A 16,751-nucleotide genomic window follows, 5' to 3' on the forward strand; every position below is an offset into this window, starting at 1 on the left:
TTAATGAGGAAAGATATAATTAATAATAAAAAATTAAAATATTGTTACGACGCCTCCCCCCCACCCTCGAGGTGTGGTGAGGATGTTGGTACAGACGGACATAAACAGATATAACCTAATTGCTACATTGTCCTCTCTTGATAGTAATGGTGCAGGATGGCCTAATTAGAAATAACAAAAAAATATATACATAATACTGTACATGTTTCCTGTTGGCGTTTTGTGTTTATATTAATAACAACGGTGGTGAGGTGTTGGTTGTGATGGTGAGGGGAAATAGTGTGTTTCTCTATATATGTCTGTTTATATCTGTGTGTGTGTGTGTGTGATCGTTGTCCTTGGAAGTGGTGGGGGAGTGTTGTTATCATGCGTGTGTGTGTGTTGCCGTGTTTGTATTTTTTACAGCTGGTAATGCAGTTTCCTTTGCGTCACGTCTTCCACCGACCACTGCACGCCACGCACTGAACTGGTCCCCTGTTGTGTCCTGAATACTGTATATACAAGAGGTATGCGTCTCTCATTGGCTAATTTCACTAACCAATGAGAGACGACCCTCAACCAAAATAATATATAGGGCACGAGAGGAAAAAACCGTATAACACAAAAAAAAAAGAAAATGGTTATTACTGTAAATGAAAAAGAATTTGTTATGCCAAGTTTATTTTGATTATAACTCGTCTCTCATTGGTTAACGTATCAGCCAATCAGAAGCTTTCGATTCCACCAATGCATATCTATTGTTTACATATACACAGCAACAAGGAACCAGTTTTTATCTATTATTAACTTTGGTTTTAATTAAAGAAAAACAAAAAAATTATAAATACATTTGTAGGTGAGGAGAACTAAGATGCTAATGAAGAGAAAGTAGATAGAGATAAGTTATTTGTAGAGTAGTGAGGGAGGGATGGAGGGTGTGATGGAAAGGGGGGGAGTGTGACGGAGGGAAGAGAGGAGAGTGACATAGGGAAGGAGAAGAAAAGAGAGATAGGTGGAGGGGGAAGGAGAGATAGTGTAATATGGAGATGAGAGGGAGGAGTGTTGGTGAGAGGGAGGGAGGAGAGTGTTGGTGAGCGAGGGAGGAGGGTGTTGGTGAGAGGGAGGGAGGGAGTGTTGGTGAGAGCGAGGGAGGAGGGGCGTTGGAGAGAGTAGGGTGGGAGGGGGGGAGGGTTGGTGAGAGCAGGAGGAGGAGTGTTGGTGAGAGCGAGAGAGGGAGGGAGGGAGGGAGCGTTGGAGAGAGTGAGGGTGGGAGGGAGGGAGTGTTGGTGAGAGCGAGAGAGGGAGGGAGGGAGTGGTGCGAATTGACGTAAACGGTATAATGAATGACGTGTATGTAAGGAAATGACTTGACTCCAGTGTATGTACAGTGACTCCATGTAAGTATGTGTACAGTAACTGCATGTGTGAGTACAGTGACTCCGTATGTGTACAGTGACGCCACATAATTGCCCTGTACTGTACATGTTAATTCAATGCACCACGGCCATTGTACCTGGAATTAGTAATTGGTTACAGGTAAGGAAGTGCAACAACCTGTAGTGTCATGCCTTCTGTTAATTGTGTGTGTGTGTGTGTGTGTGTGTGTGTGTGTGTTAGGATCAAAATACACATAGATTTAAATTACAGAAGGCTCACATGTGTCTGTGTATGTGAGAAGGTGGCTGTACACATGTATGTATATGTATGTATGTACGTATTCTTATTGGCTGCCTTCCTTACTCGTGTCAGTGCCAATTTAGCCAGCTGGGTGGACATCGAGTACCGGGTGAAGGGTCTTTTCAACATAAGACGACTCCAGGCAAGAACGAAGGTGTCGGCAGCTTCCATTACTGAACTTCAGTATGCAGACAACCTCACCCTTGTTGCTCACACTGAACACGACCTACAGGAGATCCTGAACACCTACGCAGACGCGTATGCACACTTCGGCCTTGTGGTGAATGTACGTAAGACTCAGATTCTCTTTCAGCCTGTCCCTGGTTCACACACACACCTCCACCATCCATCCACCTTAACGGTACTACCCTCTCTAATGTTGACCACTTTCGGTATCTCGGCTCCCACCTGTCCACCACCGCAAACATCGATGAAGAGATTCTTCATCGGATCAGATGTGCATCTTCAACCTTGGTCGGACTCCGAAATCGTGTCTTCAGCTGTAGGGAGCTGAAATTATCCACAAAGCTGCACGTATATCGAGCAGTGGTCCTCCCCACCCTACTATATGGCAGTGAGACATGGGTCACTTACAGGAGGCACCTCAAGGCACTTGAAAACTTTCACCAACGTAGTCTACGTTCCATCCTCCGAGTTCGCTGGGAAGACTAGAGAACAAATGCCAGTATTCTCGCTGACACCAACTGTAGAAGCATCGAGGCTACCATTATCCATGAACAACTACGTTGGACTGGCCATGTTACCCGCATGGACGACAGTAGACTGCCAAAGCAGCTACTTTCCAGTCACCTAACGAATAGTAAACGTAACGCTGGCGGGCAACTGAAAAGGTATAAGGAGAGTCTTAAGACAAACCTGAAAAAGTGCCAAATCGACCCCCTCACCTGGGAGTTGATTACTCCACACCATAACGCTTGGAGAAGCACCACACGAGAAGGTGTCAATACTTTCGAGTTAACCCGACTTCAAACCGAGGCGGATAAGCGCCAACGTCGGAAAGACGCTGCCACCGCCCCTCCCACAGTAGATGGAGCCCTCCACATGTGCAACGAATGTGGACGACGCTGCGGGTCCCGTATCGGTCTCTTTAGTCACCTCAAAACTCACTAACCTAGGTGACAACCCAAATAACTCATATCATTGTATCATAGCTGGATGATCGTCATACTCGATTCCGAGTGACAGCAAAGTAGTAGTAGTACGTATTTTGTTTTTATGTATGTATGTGTGCGTGTGTTTAATAAGATAAGCACCACCTCCTGTGTTTCCCCGGGTGTTAATTGTGTAGTTAGCGCTGAACGACACACGCACAGCACAGTCGTTTGTCTTAATTACCTCACGGGGAGGAGCGGAAGAGGACAGGTGGGTGGAGATGAGGGTGGTGGTGGATGGCGTGTGGGTGGTGGTGGATGACGTGTGGGTGGTGGTGGATGGCGTGTGGGTGGTGGTGATGGTGGTGGTAGGTAGTAGTGGTGGTGGATGGCGTGTGGGTGGTGGTGGATGGCGTGTGGGTGGTAGTGATGGTGGTGGTAGTGCTGTGGGTATTTTTCGTCAAATTTACACACACAGGACTTTATTATTTATTTTTGTATTTATTTATTTGTCTACATGTACACTGCAATTTCTTCCCCTCTCCTGCTTCCTACATCTGTTGACTCTTATGTATTTTATTCTCTTTTCGCGTATCTCAATTCCAGGGTTATTAATTTAACTGTTTATATTAACTTTTTTTTTAATTCTCTTCCTTTTTTTTTGGAGGGGGGAGGTACATTTTTCTGGGTTTGTTTATTTGGTATTTTTATTAATTCTCGTTTTATGTTTATTCTGAGTGTTGTTTCTTTTCTTTCATTAATTCTCGTTCTGTTTATTTTCTCGTTCTTTGTTTTTATTATTTCTTATTGCATTGTCCACTGAACGAGTGTTACCCAAACAGTGTTACCAGTATGTGGGTGGTGGTTTAACCCGCCCATACTGTGTTACCAATGAAGGAATCCCAGAAACTCTCTAGCGGAGGCCACCCAAACAGTGTTACCAGTATGTGTGTGGCAGAGAGACAGACACTTACCCAAATGGACTAAAATATATTGAAATGGAAGTAAAGGCCAGGGAGGGAGGTAAGGGCTTAATAAGGGCCTGGGGGGAGGGAGGTAAGGGCATTGTAGGAGGGAGGTAAGGGCTAATCATCTCTAACTTGGTGAGGTCTAATATTTGAGACTCTCTTCTTGTTTGACGCATCAACATGATTATCATTTGTGGGTGAACAAGTGTTGGGCCAAGGACGAGTGGGAGAGGGAGGAGAAGGGAGAGGGAGGGGGGATGGAGGTGGGGAGAGAGGGAGAGATGAAGGGAAGGAGGGAGTAGGGGGATGGGAGAGAGAGAGAGAGAGATTACAGTGTCATTACAGCTAGCATGTAAAGAGAGGAAACATTTGACTGGCTTACGTAAGACAAGCCAGCAATGATGGTGAACTTGCTATGAAACAGACAGACAGAAACCACCAACCACACACACACACAGACCCTCACCAATCATGCCAAACAGATAGACAGGGAGGGAGGGAGACAGACAGATAGACAGGAAGGGAGGGAGACAGATAGACAGGTAGGGAGGCAGACAGACAGATCAGATAGACAGGGAGGGAGGGAGGGAGACAGACACACTATAATGTAAGAGAAAGGCGGAAGGTTGAGTCCCACACTTCTCTGTTGTGTTTTACGACCTCGTGTGACCCCGTGCCATCCGCCCACCCATCCACTCCTATCCATCCACCCACTCATCCACCCACCCATCCACTCCTATCCATCCATCCACTAATCCATCTATCCACCTCCCTTAACACCACCTTCCTACCTTGGGAAACTCCAATTAGGCAGGAAATGAGTGGAGCTCCCGTACGATAGTGGTGGTAGAGAGAGTGATTATGGAAGGGTAATGGTGGTAGTTGTGGTAGGAGTAATGGTAGTGGTGGTAGGAATGATGGTAATAGTGGTAGAGGTGGGGGTGGTGGTAGCAGTGGCGGTGATAGTAGTGATTATGAAAGGGCGATGGTGGTAGTAGTGGTAGGGGTTTGTAGTGGTGATGGTGGTAATGATTATGGAGGAGGGGTTGTTGTTGTGGTGGTGGTGATGATGATAGTTGATACTTGTGATAGTAGTGGTAATGGTGGTAGTGCTGGTTGTTGTCGTGTATAGTGTACAGTGCGTGGTATAGTGTTCACCTGTTACTCTGTAGTACACTCACGTCTTAATGATTATAAGGGGGGTTGCGTTTTATCTTCCTTAGTTAATGGTTTAATTTGGTAGATTCACGTTGTTTTATATTGTGACTCTCTCTCTCTCTCTCTCTCTCTCTCTCTCTCTCCTCTCTCTCTCTCTCTCTCTCTCTCTCTCTCTCTCTCTCTCTCTCTCTCTCTCTCTCTCTCTCTCTCTCTCTCTCTCTCTCTCTCTCTAAACAAACCTGAGAGAGGAGAGCCATTAACATAACGCGTGGTTTAGAGTGGCAGCACAGGGATGAGTCGACAACCTTTTGAAGGCTGGGGAGAAACACTTGGTTGTCTGAAGAGGTTATGACACATGACACCGAAGAGGTTATGACACACTTGACACCTGACACTGAAGAGGTTATGACACACTTGACGCCTGACACTGAAGAGGTTATGACACACTTGACACCTGACACTGAAGAGGTTATGACACACTTGACACATGACACCGAAGAGGTTATGACACATCTGAGACTGAATGGATTATCACACACACACACACACACACACACACACACACACACACTAAGATCAGAAAATCCTACCAGCTCAAACCCTTTAAATTCTTATCACTATGTTAGGTTAGGTAAGGTCAGATCAGGTAAGGCAAACCAAACTCTAATTACCTTGTTCTAATGAGTTCTGACCCGAGTTATGATTTTTTTTCCAGCAGAGGATATAGTTAAGGTAATTTAAACATTAACCAATTTAACTTAGAGACAAAAAATCCCTCTTGTTGGGTTATTGACTTTTAACCTTATGTTTAGTGACGTCATCAGAATATTAACTAGCGAGTTGGTGTTAGAGGCGAAGTTCCGTTATTGCGTGTTGGTACATTAGCCTTAACGCCATGATGAATCTATATAGTTACTTAGGTTAGGTTATCTTACGTTAGGTTAGGATAAGCAGTCTTAGGTCAGGTTATCTTAGGTGAGGTTAGGTTAGGTTAAACTCGTCTCCAGTCATCTCAGGGACCCACACTACACCCTTTCATAATTAGTGAACTGGATTAACTGTAGTGTGTAAGGGTGAAATTAAGCGTGAGATTTGTATTTGGTGGCGTCATTCATCAGGGTCTGGCACACAACACACACACACATGGCCGTATCCGAAACTTGAGAATATTGTGTTCGTATGTGTCATTGGTTTAGTTATTATTTTTTGTGAGGGATGTGAGAGGTGTGGTTCTGTGAGGGGTGTGATCAGTGATGGGTGTGGTCAGTGAGAGATGTGGTCAGTGAGATGTGGTCAGTGAGGGGTGTGGTCAATGAGATGTGGTCAGTGAGGTGTGGTCAGTGAAAGATGTGGTCAATGAGAGATGAGAGATGTGGTCAATGAGATGTGGTCAGTGAGGGGTGTGATCAGTGATGGGTGTGGTCAGTGAGAGATGTGGTCAGTGAGACGGGTGGTCAGTGAGAGATGTGGTCAATGAGGGGTGTGGTCAGTGAGAGATGTGGTCAGTGAGAGGTGTGGTCAGGGTGTGGTGAATGTTTTAGGGTTAATAGTTGTACCCTACGACCTTCCTGAGCCTCGCCCTGTGTCCGTATGCCCAGAGGTTAACTGTACTGCATCTAAAACTGGTTGGCTTCACCTACAGCACAAGACGGATCACGTGAAGATTAGTACCCCCCAGCTTTATTCATCTTAAAATTAGTTACCCCAGCTTAATTCACTTTTAAATTAACCACCCCAACGCTAACCTAACTTAGCTTAACCTAACCTAACCCCCAGATAGCGGCAGGCCAGGGTGTTTTATCATCAGGTGATATAAGTTGGTGTAGCGAAAAAAACAATTTCTAAGTGGTCCCACAATATTCCCTCAACACTTATATACAAAAAAATATATCATTAACATTACACGTTTCTCTTAACAATGGTCAAGATATAAAACTAACGTAAGCTTTTTTATAGTTATTGAGACACGAGAATGACAAGAAAATGGTCATAGTTGCGTTAGTGTGTGAGGCGGGCGGGCGGGCAGGGGTTGGTGAGGTTGGTAACTCCTGCTAGCATGGGGTTAGGTTGGTATTCCTGTTAGTAGGGGGTTAAGTTGGTACTCCTACTAGTATGGGGTTAGTTTGGTACTCCTGCTAGTGTGGGGTTAAGTTGGTACTCCTGTTAGTATTAAAAACATGAAAAAAACGCGGGAAAACATTGCGCGCCATCCGGGATTTTGGGTTCAGTCAGGTTAGGTTAGATTAGTCTTATTGATGGTTTAATAGATTATAAATACGCCTTTCTCTTTTCCAACGACGGTGAAGAGAATACAAAGAAAAAAAATAAGAAATTGTTTTGTTTGCCAGTGCAGTTTGTGTGTTTGTCGTGTCTGTCTGTGTGCTACTGTGTAAATCTACTCAGGCATAAATCTCCAGAAACTGACTGACTAGTGTTATGGTGAATTTGAGTGTAAAATCAGTAATAATGGTGGAATATAATAATGACCCTGTAGGGGGGGGGGGGCATGGCTGGACGATTGTGAAGCATATCTGCCTTGCTCGCTTGGGGCTGACACACACGTACAAGACAGCCCGTACTAGTGTTTTCTGTCTGTCCGGGTGAGTGAGTTCAGCGTCAGTCATACACGCTCCTCCTCCTCCTCTTCAACCAAACCAGGATTAGCATTTAAGACCTGCCCAATGTAAACAACTACGGGATCACCTGAAGAATCTCCACCCCAACTTATTTCATCTAAAAATTAACCCAATCACGGTATTTTGGGAGGGTTAGGTTAGGTTAAGTTAGTTCAGGTGTGGTTTGTATAAGTTAGGTTTAGATACACCAGGTTAGGTTAGAATAGGTTACGTTACGCCACGTTAGGTTAGGTTAATATGAAGGAGATTAATCTTTAGGTGAAGTAAGCTACGGTGGGAATTCTTCAGGTGTGATCCCAACAATAAAACCCCCCCATAAAACCTCTGGGTGTGCCTGAATCAACACAGCAACAACAACCAGCACCTCATGTCACCACCTGGTTAGTGTGATGTATACTGACTAGTCCTGACCTTCACCACGCCCAGGTAGGCCATTTATCAGGACAAGCAAGGTGAACCAGTACAAGCAGGTGTAATACATTAATATAATCTTCAAGGTTATGTTAGGGTAATGATATGTAACTTTGTACTGCTTCGTTTATGTGTGTTGATTTACACTACACTACACCATACTACACTATACTATACTACACTATACTACACTACACTACAGGATAAGAAAACGAAACAAAAGAAAATGGAGTCGCGCTGATGGGTGAAGGGGAGACTGACGTAAACTGAAATATGGGTATAAATTCACCACTAAAACCGATTGCTCTAAATTTGACATATGCGAGTGAGACAGTAAAAGTTCACCACTAACCTAACCTAAGTTACCTAACGCTTATTATGGATATCACCGTCAGGAGTGGTCCGTCCTGATCTTTGCTGGAGGAGGAGTGGGGGGGTGGGTTAAGAGAATGAGGAGGATGAGGTGCTGAAAGATATGCTTAAGGGAGGAGGAGGAGGAAGAAGACTTAAAGTAATAAACGAAGCTAATATGGGAGTCATGATAAAGAGACAGACAGACAGACGAAACGAAAGTGAATTGGCGCATCTTTTAAAAAAAAATATCTAAAACAAACACAGAAATTAAACAAAAGCGTAAATAAATATGTACACAATAACTCTAAAAAAATTACATACAAAAATATAACAATAAAAATATATACTCAAAATGCTGATGAGCCAAGGGAGTGTGTGTGTGTGTGTGTGTGTGTGTGTGTGTGTGTGTGTGTGTGTGTGTGTGTGTGTGTGTTAACAGGTACAGTAAAAATAACAGTACAAACACTGGTCTTAAAACAATACTTGACAGTGGTTAAGTTCAGCCGTCATACTCATGGGTGGATCAAGTCGTCTTTCTTATGGGGTAAAATCATCGTACTCTGGGGTATTAACTCATCGTACTCGAGAGATTGAGTCCATGTACTCAGGGGGAGATAAAGTCAACGTACTCTAGGGGTTACAGCGTATGAAGGCCTTGTGACCTGCCTATTGTTGAGCCGATAAGATCAATACTGGTTAATAGAGTTACATGTGACTTGCAAGATCCCTTCCCTTCCCTCCGCGATCCAACCCTGAGAAGGGGGGTGGCGAAGAAGGGGAGGAGGTAAGATGGAAGGAATTGGGAAGAAAGGAGGAGGTAAGGGAGGATGGAGGGGGGGAGGAAGAGAACGGATGGTAAAGTGGGAGAGGGATACGTGGAGGAAGCAGGGGAGGGGGGTGATAGGGAGGAGAGGGGAGATAAAGGAAGTTAGTGTAATGACAAAGTAATGAAGCCTCTTGGATCACGACAAACCCTGCCTGCTGTTTCCTAATACTACAACACACACACACACACACACACACACACTTACATAGAGACAGAGAGAGCCATACTTGTACAAACTCTCTCTCTCTCTCTCTCTCTCTCTCTCTCTCTCTCTCTCTCTCTCTCTCACTAACGAGGAGCAACACACACTGAGAATATTAATCAGTTGTCTGTAATTGGTCGACTTCCTGACTACCAATAACCACCGCTTGTTTATAAAGGGTTTAAATAATGACACTATTGTATTATACGGAATAAGTGGCATAATTTGTCCTTTATTTATCATTAACCAACGTAAAAAAAAATTGTTTACATAGAGGGTTAATGATATTGCTGACATAGAGGGTTAATGATATTGCTGACATAGAGGGTTAATGATATTGTTTACTGTTATGAATTGTGAGTTCCGTTCCGTGAACAGTAACAGAAGCTCAGTTGTGATTCCCTTATAATAACGCCTACAACAGGACCAATAGGAGTCTGTTTTGGCCGAAATGTTTTACCCGTTGACGTTGTATACCTCCGATGACGTCACACCACTGTCCAATTACTATGAGGTCAAACCATTGTCCAAATACCATTACGTCACACCACGGTCCAAATGCTCATTTTCTTTAGTATTATTATTATTGAGGGGATTCTATGGTAAATCTAAATTACGATAAATATGTCGTATTTTCATGGATTTTATAAACAGTTCCAACAATAACAACTGGAAAAAGTGGGTTTGGAATTATTTTTTTTTAAAGACTTATCCAAAAAAGTATATATAATAATAATAATAATAATAATAATAATAATAATAATAATAATAATAAGGGGAAGAAGAAAAGGAGTAAGAACAAGGAGAGGAACATGAACATGATGAAGAAAGAAGAACGGAGAACAATAAGAACAGCTAGAACAAGAACAGGCTGAACAAACGGAACAGGAAGAACAACAAGAACAGGCAGAACAACAAAAACAGGAAGAATAATAACAATAACAGGAAAAACAAAAAGAACAGACAGAACAGGAAGAACAAGAGCAGAAAACAACAACAAGAACAGGATGAAGAACAATAAGAACAGGAAAACAAAAAGAACAGGAAAACCAACAAGAACAGGCAGAAGAAGAAAAAGAACGAAAGCAACAAGAACAGAGATAAGAAAAACAACAATATTCACAACTACAACAACAACACAGTCATCTAGACCCCAACCATCACCACCCTCCTCGTCAGAACCTGATATAAACAATTAACAAAGAAAAAAACTCCCAGGATATGAGATGGGGAGAGGGGAGGTGAGAGGGGAAATGAATAGGAAGAGAAGAGGGGTGGAGAGGGAGAGAGGGGGGTGTGTGGGAGGAGAAGGATGGGGGATGGGTGGTGGGAGGAAGAGTGTAGGGCAGGGGTGTCAAACTCGTGGCTCGTGGGCCAAATGTGGCCCTTGGGATGGTCAGGTGTGGCCCACGGGATGACGGTAAAATTTATCATCCCGTGAAATCATGAAAATATAGATATAATCATGTTTATTTAGTAAAATGAATGTTACTTATTTAAGATCAGACAAACCCAAATGAGGTATTCCTGGTAAGCCCGATAAGGCAATGTGTGAAGCTGTAAACTTCAATCCTGCAAATATGTGATATAGCACTGAAGAGGGTAACTAAAATAAGAATTGACCCTCGAAAGGTTTTGAGTTTGACATCACTTGTGTAAGACTTACATTTTTGGTGGTTTTGGGCAAAAAATTAGATTTTGCTGAAAATCATAATATGGGTACTCCTGAGCTTGCTGATTATGACTATGTGGTCCACGATTCGATTGCAGAGTAATTAGTGGCCAAAATGACCCTTGAAAGATTTTACTGAAAATTTTCAGTGCTAATCACTCATCAACTATGGGTTTCCAAGGTGTGATTTAATGTTTGTGTGTTATTCTGAAAGTACTTAATTAGTTAAACCCCTTAAATTTCAATTCTGAGAAAAAAGTATATTTTGGTCAAAAATTTTGTAAGGTAAAAGACTTACATATTTGGTGATTTTTGGCCAAAAATTAGATTTTGCTGAAAATCATAATATGGGTACTCCTGAGCTTGCTGATTATGACTATGTGGTCCACGATTTGATTTCAGAGTAATTAGTGGCCAAAATGACCCTTGAAAGATTTTAGTGACATTTTTCAGTGCTAATTACTCATCAACTATGGGTTTCCAAGGTGTGATTTAGTGTTTGTGTGTTATTCTGAAAGTACTTAATTAGTTAAACCCCTTAAATTTCAATTCTGAGAAAAAAGTATATTTTGGTCAAAAATTTTGTAAGGTAAAAGACTTACATATTTCGTGATTTTTGGCCAAAAATTAGATTTTGCTGAAAATCACAATATGGGTACTCCTGAGCTTGCTGATTATGACTATGTGGTCCACGATTCTATTTCAGATTAATTAGTGGCCAAAATGACCCTTGAAAGATTTTAGTGACATTTTTCAGTGCTAATTACTCATCAACTATGGGTTTCCAAGATGTGATTTAGTGTTTGTGTGTTATTCTGGAAGTACTTAATTAGTTAAACCCCTTAAATTTCAATTCTGAGAAAAAAGTATAATTTGGTCAAAAATTTTGTAAGGTAAAAGACTTACATTTTTGGTGATTTTTGGCCAAAAATTAGATTTTGCTGAAAATCACAATATGGGTACTCCTGAGCTTGCTGATTATGACTATGTGGTCCACGATTTGATTTCAGAGTAATTAGTGGCCAAAATGACCCTTGAAAGATTTTACTGACATTTTTCAGTGCTAATTACTCATCAACTATGGGTTTCCAAGGTGTGATTTAGTGTTTGTGTGTTATTCTGAAAGTACTTAATTAGTTAAACCCCTTAAATTTCAATTCTGAGAAAAAAATATAATTTGGTCAAAAATTTTGTAAAGTATAAGACTTACATATTTGGTGATTTTTGGCCAAAAATTAAATTTTGCTGAAAATCACAATATGGGTACTCCTGAGCTTGCTGATTATGACTATGTGGTCCACGATTCGATGCAGAGTAATTAGTGGCCAAAATGACCCTTGAAAGATTTTACTGAAAATTTTCAGTGCTAATTACTCATCAACTATGGGTTTCCAAGGTGTGATTTAATGTTTGTGTGTTATTCTGAAAGTACTTAATTAGTTAAACCCCTTAAATTTCAATTCTGAGAAAAAAGTATATTTTGGTCAAAAATTTTGTAAGGTATAAGACTTACATATTTGGTTTTGAGTTTGATACCACTGGTGTAGAGAGTGATGGAGAAAGGAAGGCGAGAGGGAAAATAGACAGGAAAAGAGGGATTGAAAGAGAGAGAGAGAGTGGAGGGAGGGAAGAATTAGGATATAAGAAGAGAGCAGATGGAAGGAGGTAGGGCGTGAGGAAGGATGGAGAGGAGAGAGAGAGAGAGGGGAACCTCACTGAACAAATCAAAGCTGTGTGAGTACGGGGCTTATCGTGTCGTACGTGTGTCGGTCGATATGATGAGACTTACTGGAGAAATCTCAACCGTGCGGCAAAGAAGACAATACAGTCGACAGTCTATCAGTTATTCAGTCAGTCAGTCATTCATTCATACAGTCAGTCAGTCATTCATTCATCCAATCAGAGAGTCATTCATTTATTTATTCAGTCAATCAAGCATTCATTCACTCATTCATTCAGCCAGTCATTCAATCATTCAGTCAGTCAATCTTTCTTTCATCCAATCAGAGTCAATCAATCAGTCATTCATTCAGCGAGTCATTCATTCATTCATTCAGCCAGTCATTCATTCATGTAGTCAGTCAATTAATAAGTCATCCAGTTAATAAAAGCCAAATAAACAAGTAAAAAAAAAATCTGAACCGCGAATTCACTTTTTTTTATGCCGCAGTCAATGGCTTTTGTGTGAGAGAAACAAACAAATATTCTATACTTTTGTCTTTTCTTTTTTTTTGTAATGAGGAAACAAATAAAAGTTCTATCTGGTAACTTTATTGTCTGTCTGTTTGTGTGTCTTTGTCATTTATCTCTCTCTTTTACTCTATCTCATTTCTCTGTTTGTGTGTTAGTTCTCTCTCTCTCGCTCTCTCTCCTTTTTCTGTGTGGCAGTTCTCTCTCTTTCTCTCTATTTGTTTATGTCTCTTTTTTATCTCTCCCCTTTTCTCTTTGGTAGTTTGTTTTATCTCTCTCTCTCTCTCTCTCTCTCTCTCTCTCTCTCTCTCTCTCTCTCTCTCTCTCTCTCCTGGGGTCGTGTGGCTGCGGTACGGACATTTGACCCCAGGAGTGATAGTGGCGGCAGGCAGGCAGGCTGGGGTGTCGTTCGCCAGGCCGCAGGAACCCGCATGCGGTGGAGGGTCGGAGGTGATGGTACGGAGAGGGAATGACGCGTCTGTTTGTTAATGCCGCAGTACGACATCTTTCTCCTGAGTACTGTTAACGAGTCCGTCCATTTAGTACCACGACTTAACCCTACTTGAGTACAATGGCTAAATCCCTTTGAGTACACTAACACTGTACTCATTAGATTACTTCATCGTATACTCAAGGGGGGCTTACGTGTTAACTGTGTGTGTGGTGTGAGTGTGCGCGTCTATGTATGTGTTCTGTGACAGCACGTATACATGTATGTGTGTGTGTGTGTGTGACCCTGACAGCTAGCTATTAGGTAACAAGAACAACACAAGCAACACACTTCGCCATACCGGGTCCTGACTGGTTGTACAGTATATTTATATATATATTAGCTTGACTTAAACTCTCTCCTTAGACACAAGATTAAATTCCCCTTTTTAAATGAGACTTTTGTGTGTGTGTGTGTGTGTTCATATAAGGTCAAAAGTATTTAAAGATTGGTTTTTTTTTCTACTTTCATCTTAAGTAAGTTTATAAGTAGAAGATAAGTGTGTGTGTGTGTGTGTGTGTCTACTTAATCTTGATGGCACTACGATGATAAACAGTAATTAAAAACAATAGCGAGGAAAGGAAATAATAAGAATGATAATAATAATAATCATTATCATCACCATCACCACCATCATCATTATTACCACCACCACCATCATCATTATTATCACCACCATCATCATTAATACCACCACCACCACCATCACCATGCGGGGTATCACCAGTACCAGTATAGTCTGCTGGAGGTCACCATCATGGTATCCAGTTTCTAGGGCAAAGGTCATGGCAGCGCTGACCTGCTTCTCCCCTCTAATTGGTGGGTGTTGGCCAATCAGGAGCCAGTCGCAGAAATCAAGGAAGCGTTATTTCCTGGCTATTATAGAACACGGGAAGTGATGAAAGGGCAAGAAGGAGGAGGAGGAGAGGAAGAAGATGATGAAAGAGGAGGAGGAGAAGTAAGGAAGGAGGAGCAGGTGGTAGTACTAACAACAACAACATTACCAGTTCAGTACACAACTAAGAATTATTTGGAAGGAAGCGCCTATGAGGGTCTTCACCAGTGAGTGAGAGCCACGACTTATACATACATACATACTACTACTACTACGACTACTACTTCTACTACTATTACCACTTTTTAACTAATACTACTACTTTGCTATCCACGGTATGACCCCAGCTGCCGAAAAGCAAGGCGTATTTTTTTTACTCCAAGCGATATTTTTGGGGTAAATGAGAACTAACGTGTTTATCTAGTAAAGTTAGTCTATATTACTAAGAAAATGTATATAAAGGTGACTTAAAACTTAGGGCACAACTTGATTGACTTTTTAAAATAATCTAATTATCTTTAATTACTTCAAAGGTCATTAATTAACACTACTCGAATTGTTAAACTTTGAACCCAGGTACTTAAACTTGCAAACCATCACTTGTTTATATTTCATAACTTATCCAGAAGGTCTCTACTGATTTTTCGAAGACTGATAAATGAACTTGACATTACTGTATATATTTCACTCACTCGCCTCTTTCAGGACGACTCGACTCACTCCAAGTTTGTGTCCACTGTTCGAGGTGATCATGTACCTCAACACACCTCTGTGACTCAGCCTCTCCTCACGCATCATTCATTCTATCACCTTCAGCTGACCTGTTAAGCCTTCTGGTTACAGCAACACCCATCACCACTATCTCTTCCTCCCCCACCCATCACTACCCCCATCATCCCTTCCTCTTTCCCATCCACCACCACCACCATCTCTTCCTCTCCCACCCATCACCCCCCCTCCTCCCCCTCACATAAATGTTTTCATATCCTCATTATAAATAACAAGTAGAAACACACACACACACACTAACCTTCACACTCATCATCATTCACATCACAGCACACCATTTCACTCTGCTTACTAACTAGGATAAATTTACACCAAAAATAGGAGTTACTCACACATTGTCTACCTACTGAAGGGGGAGGGGAAGAGTGGGGTTGAGGGGTGTTGGGGTTCTTAGGTTAGATGAGGTGTGTGTACTGATCTCTTATAACATGTTTGTATTCTTGAGTTTTTATAAATATTGTCTCGTGTTCGTGGTAAAAATATCAAATGGACGGGAGAACACGTAGGATACTATGATGCAGAGCCCTGACTATCATTCTCTCTCTCTCTCTCTCTCTCTCTCTCTCTCTCTCTCTCTCTCTCTCTCTCTCTCTCTCTCTCTCTCTCTCTCTCTCTCCTTCCCAAGTGTGACCTTCACCTATGACCCATTGACAGACCGTATAAGACAATGAGCAATAGGACGTATCTCTATATCTCTTAAGCACTCCTTTGATTTACCAAGCCTTACACCTTTTCACAGACTGACCAGCAACCAAACCGTCTGCTCTGTGTGTGGGTCTAGATAGAAGTCATATAGTGAGTGACCTTGATAGTTCATGTCACTGGTTCCTCGTCGTAACTCACCCATGACTAACCCACCCATCCACACACACACACACACATGACCCCATCTATCCATCCCTCCCTTCTCCGTCCACTCGCCACACCTCCCTCACAAACCCGTTCTCAAATCTTGACCACATCAACATCTCTTCCTTCGCTTCATCTCCTGCATCCTACCTTCCTTTCACACAAACACCACAACCCTTCTTCCATCAAATACACACTCCATAATATAACCTCCCACAACCTCCAGCGACCTCCACAACACTCTAGCGACCTCCACAACCTCCAGGACCTCCCACAACACTCCAGTGACCTCCACAACACTCCAGCGGCCTCCACAACACTCAGCGACCTCCCAACCTCCAGTGACCTCCCTGTACTCCAGCGACCTCCACAACCTCCAGCGACCTCCCACAACCTCCAGCGACCTCCACAACCTCCAGCGACCTCCCTACTCCAGCGACCTCCACAACCTCCAGCGACCTCCCACAACCTCCAGTGACCTCCACAACCTCCAGCGACCTCACCACCAGCGACCTCTAACCTCCAGCGACCTCCCAACCTCCAGCCTCCAAACCTGCGACCTCCACAACACTCCAGTGACCTCCACAACCTCCAGCGGCCTCA

The 16,751-nt window shown here is 42.5% G+C and overlaps 1 protein-coding gene across 6 annotated transcripts in view; it reads left to right on the top strand.

Moving 5' to 3' along the window:
* The window catches only part of LOC121862028 (bcl-2-related ovarian killer protein-like), a 44,377-nt gene that overhangs the window by 10,963 nt on the left and 16,663 nt on the right, over window positions 1–16,751 (top strand). The gene's annotated exons all lie outside the window — the stretch shown is intronic.

Source organism: Homarus americanus, unplaced genomic scaffold (assembly GCF_018991925.1).
Source record: "Homarus americanus isolate GMGI-L3 unplaced genomic scaffold, GMGI_Hamer_2.0 scaffold40248, whole genome shotgun sequence".
NCBI classification, from domain to species: Eukaryota; Metazoa; Arthropoda; class Malacostraca; order Decapoda; family Nephropidae; genus Homarus; species Homarus americanus.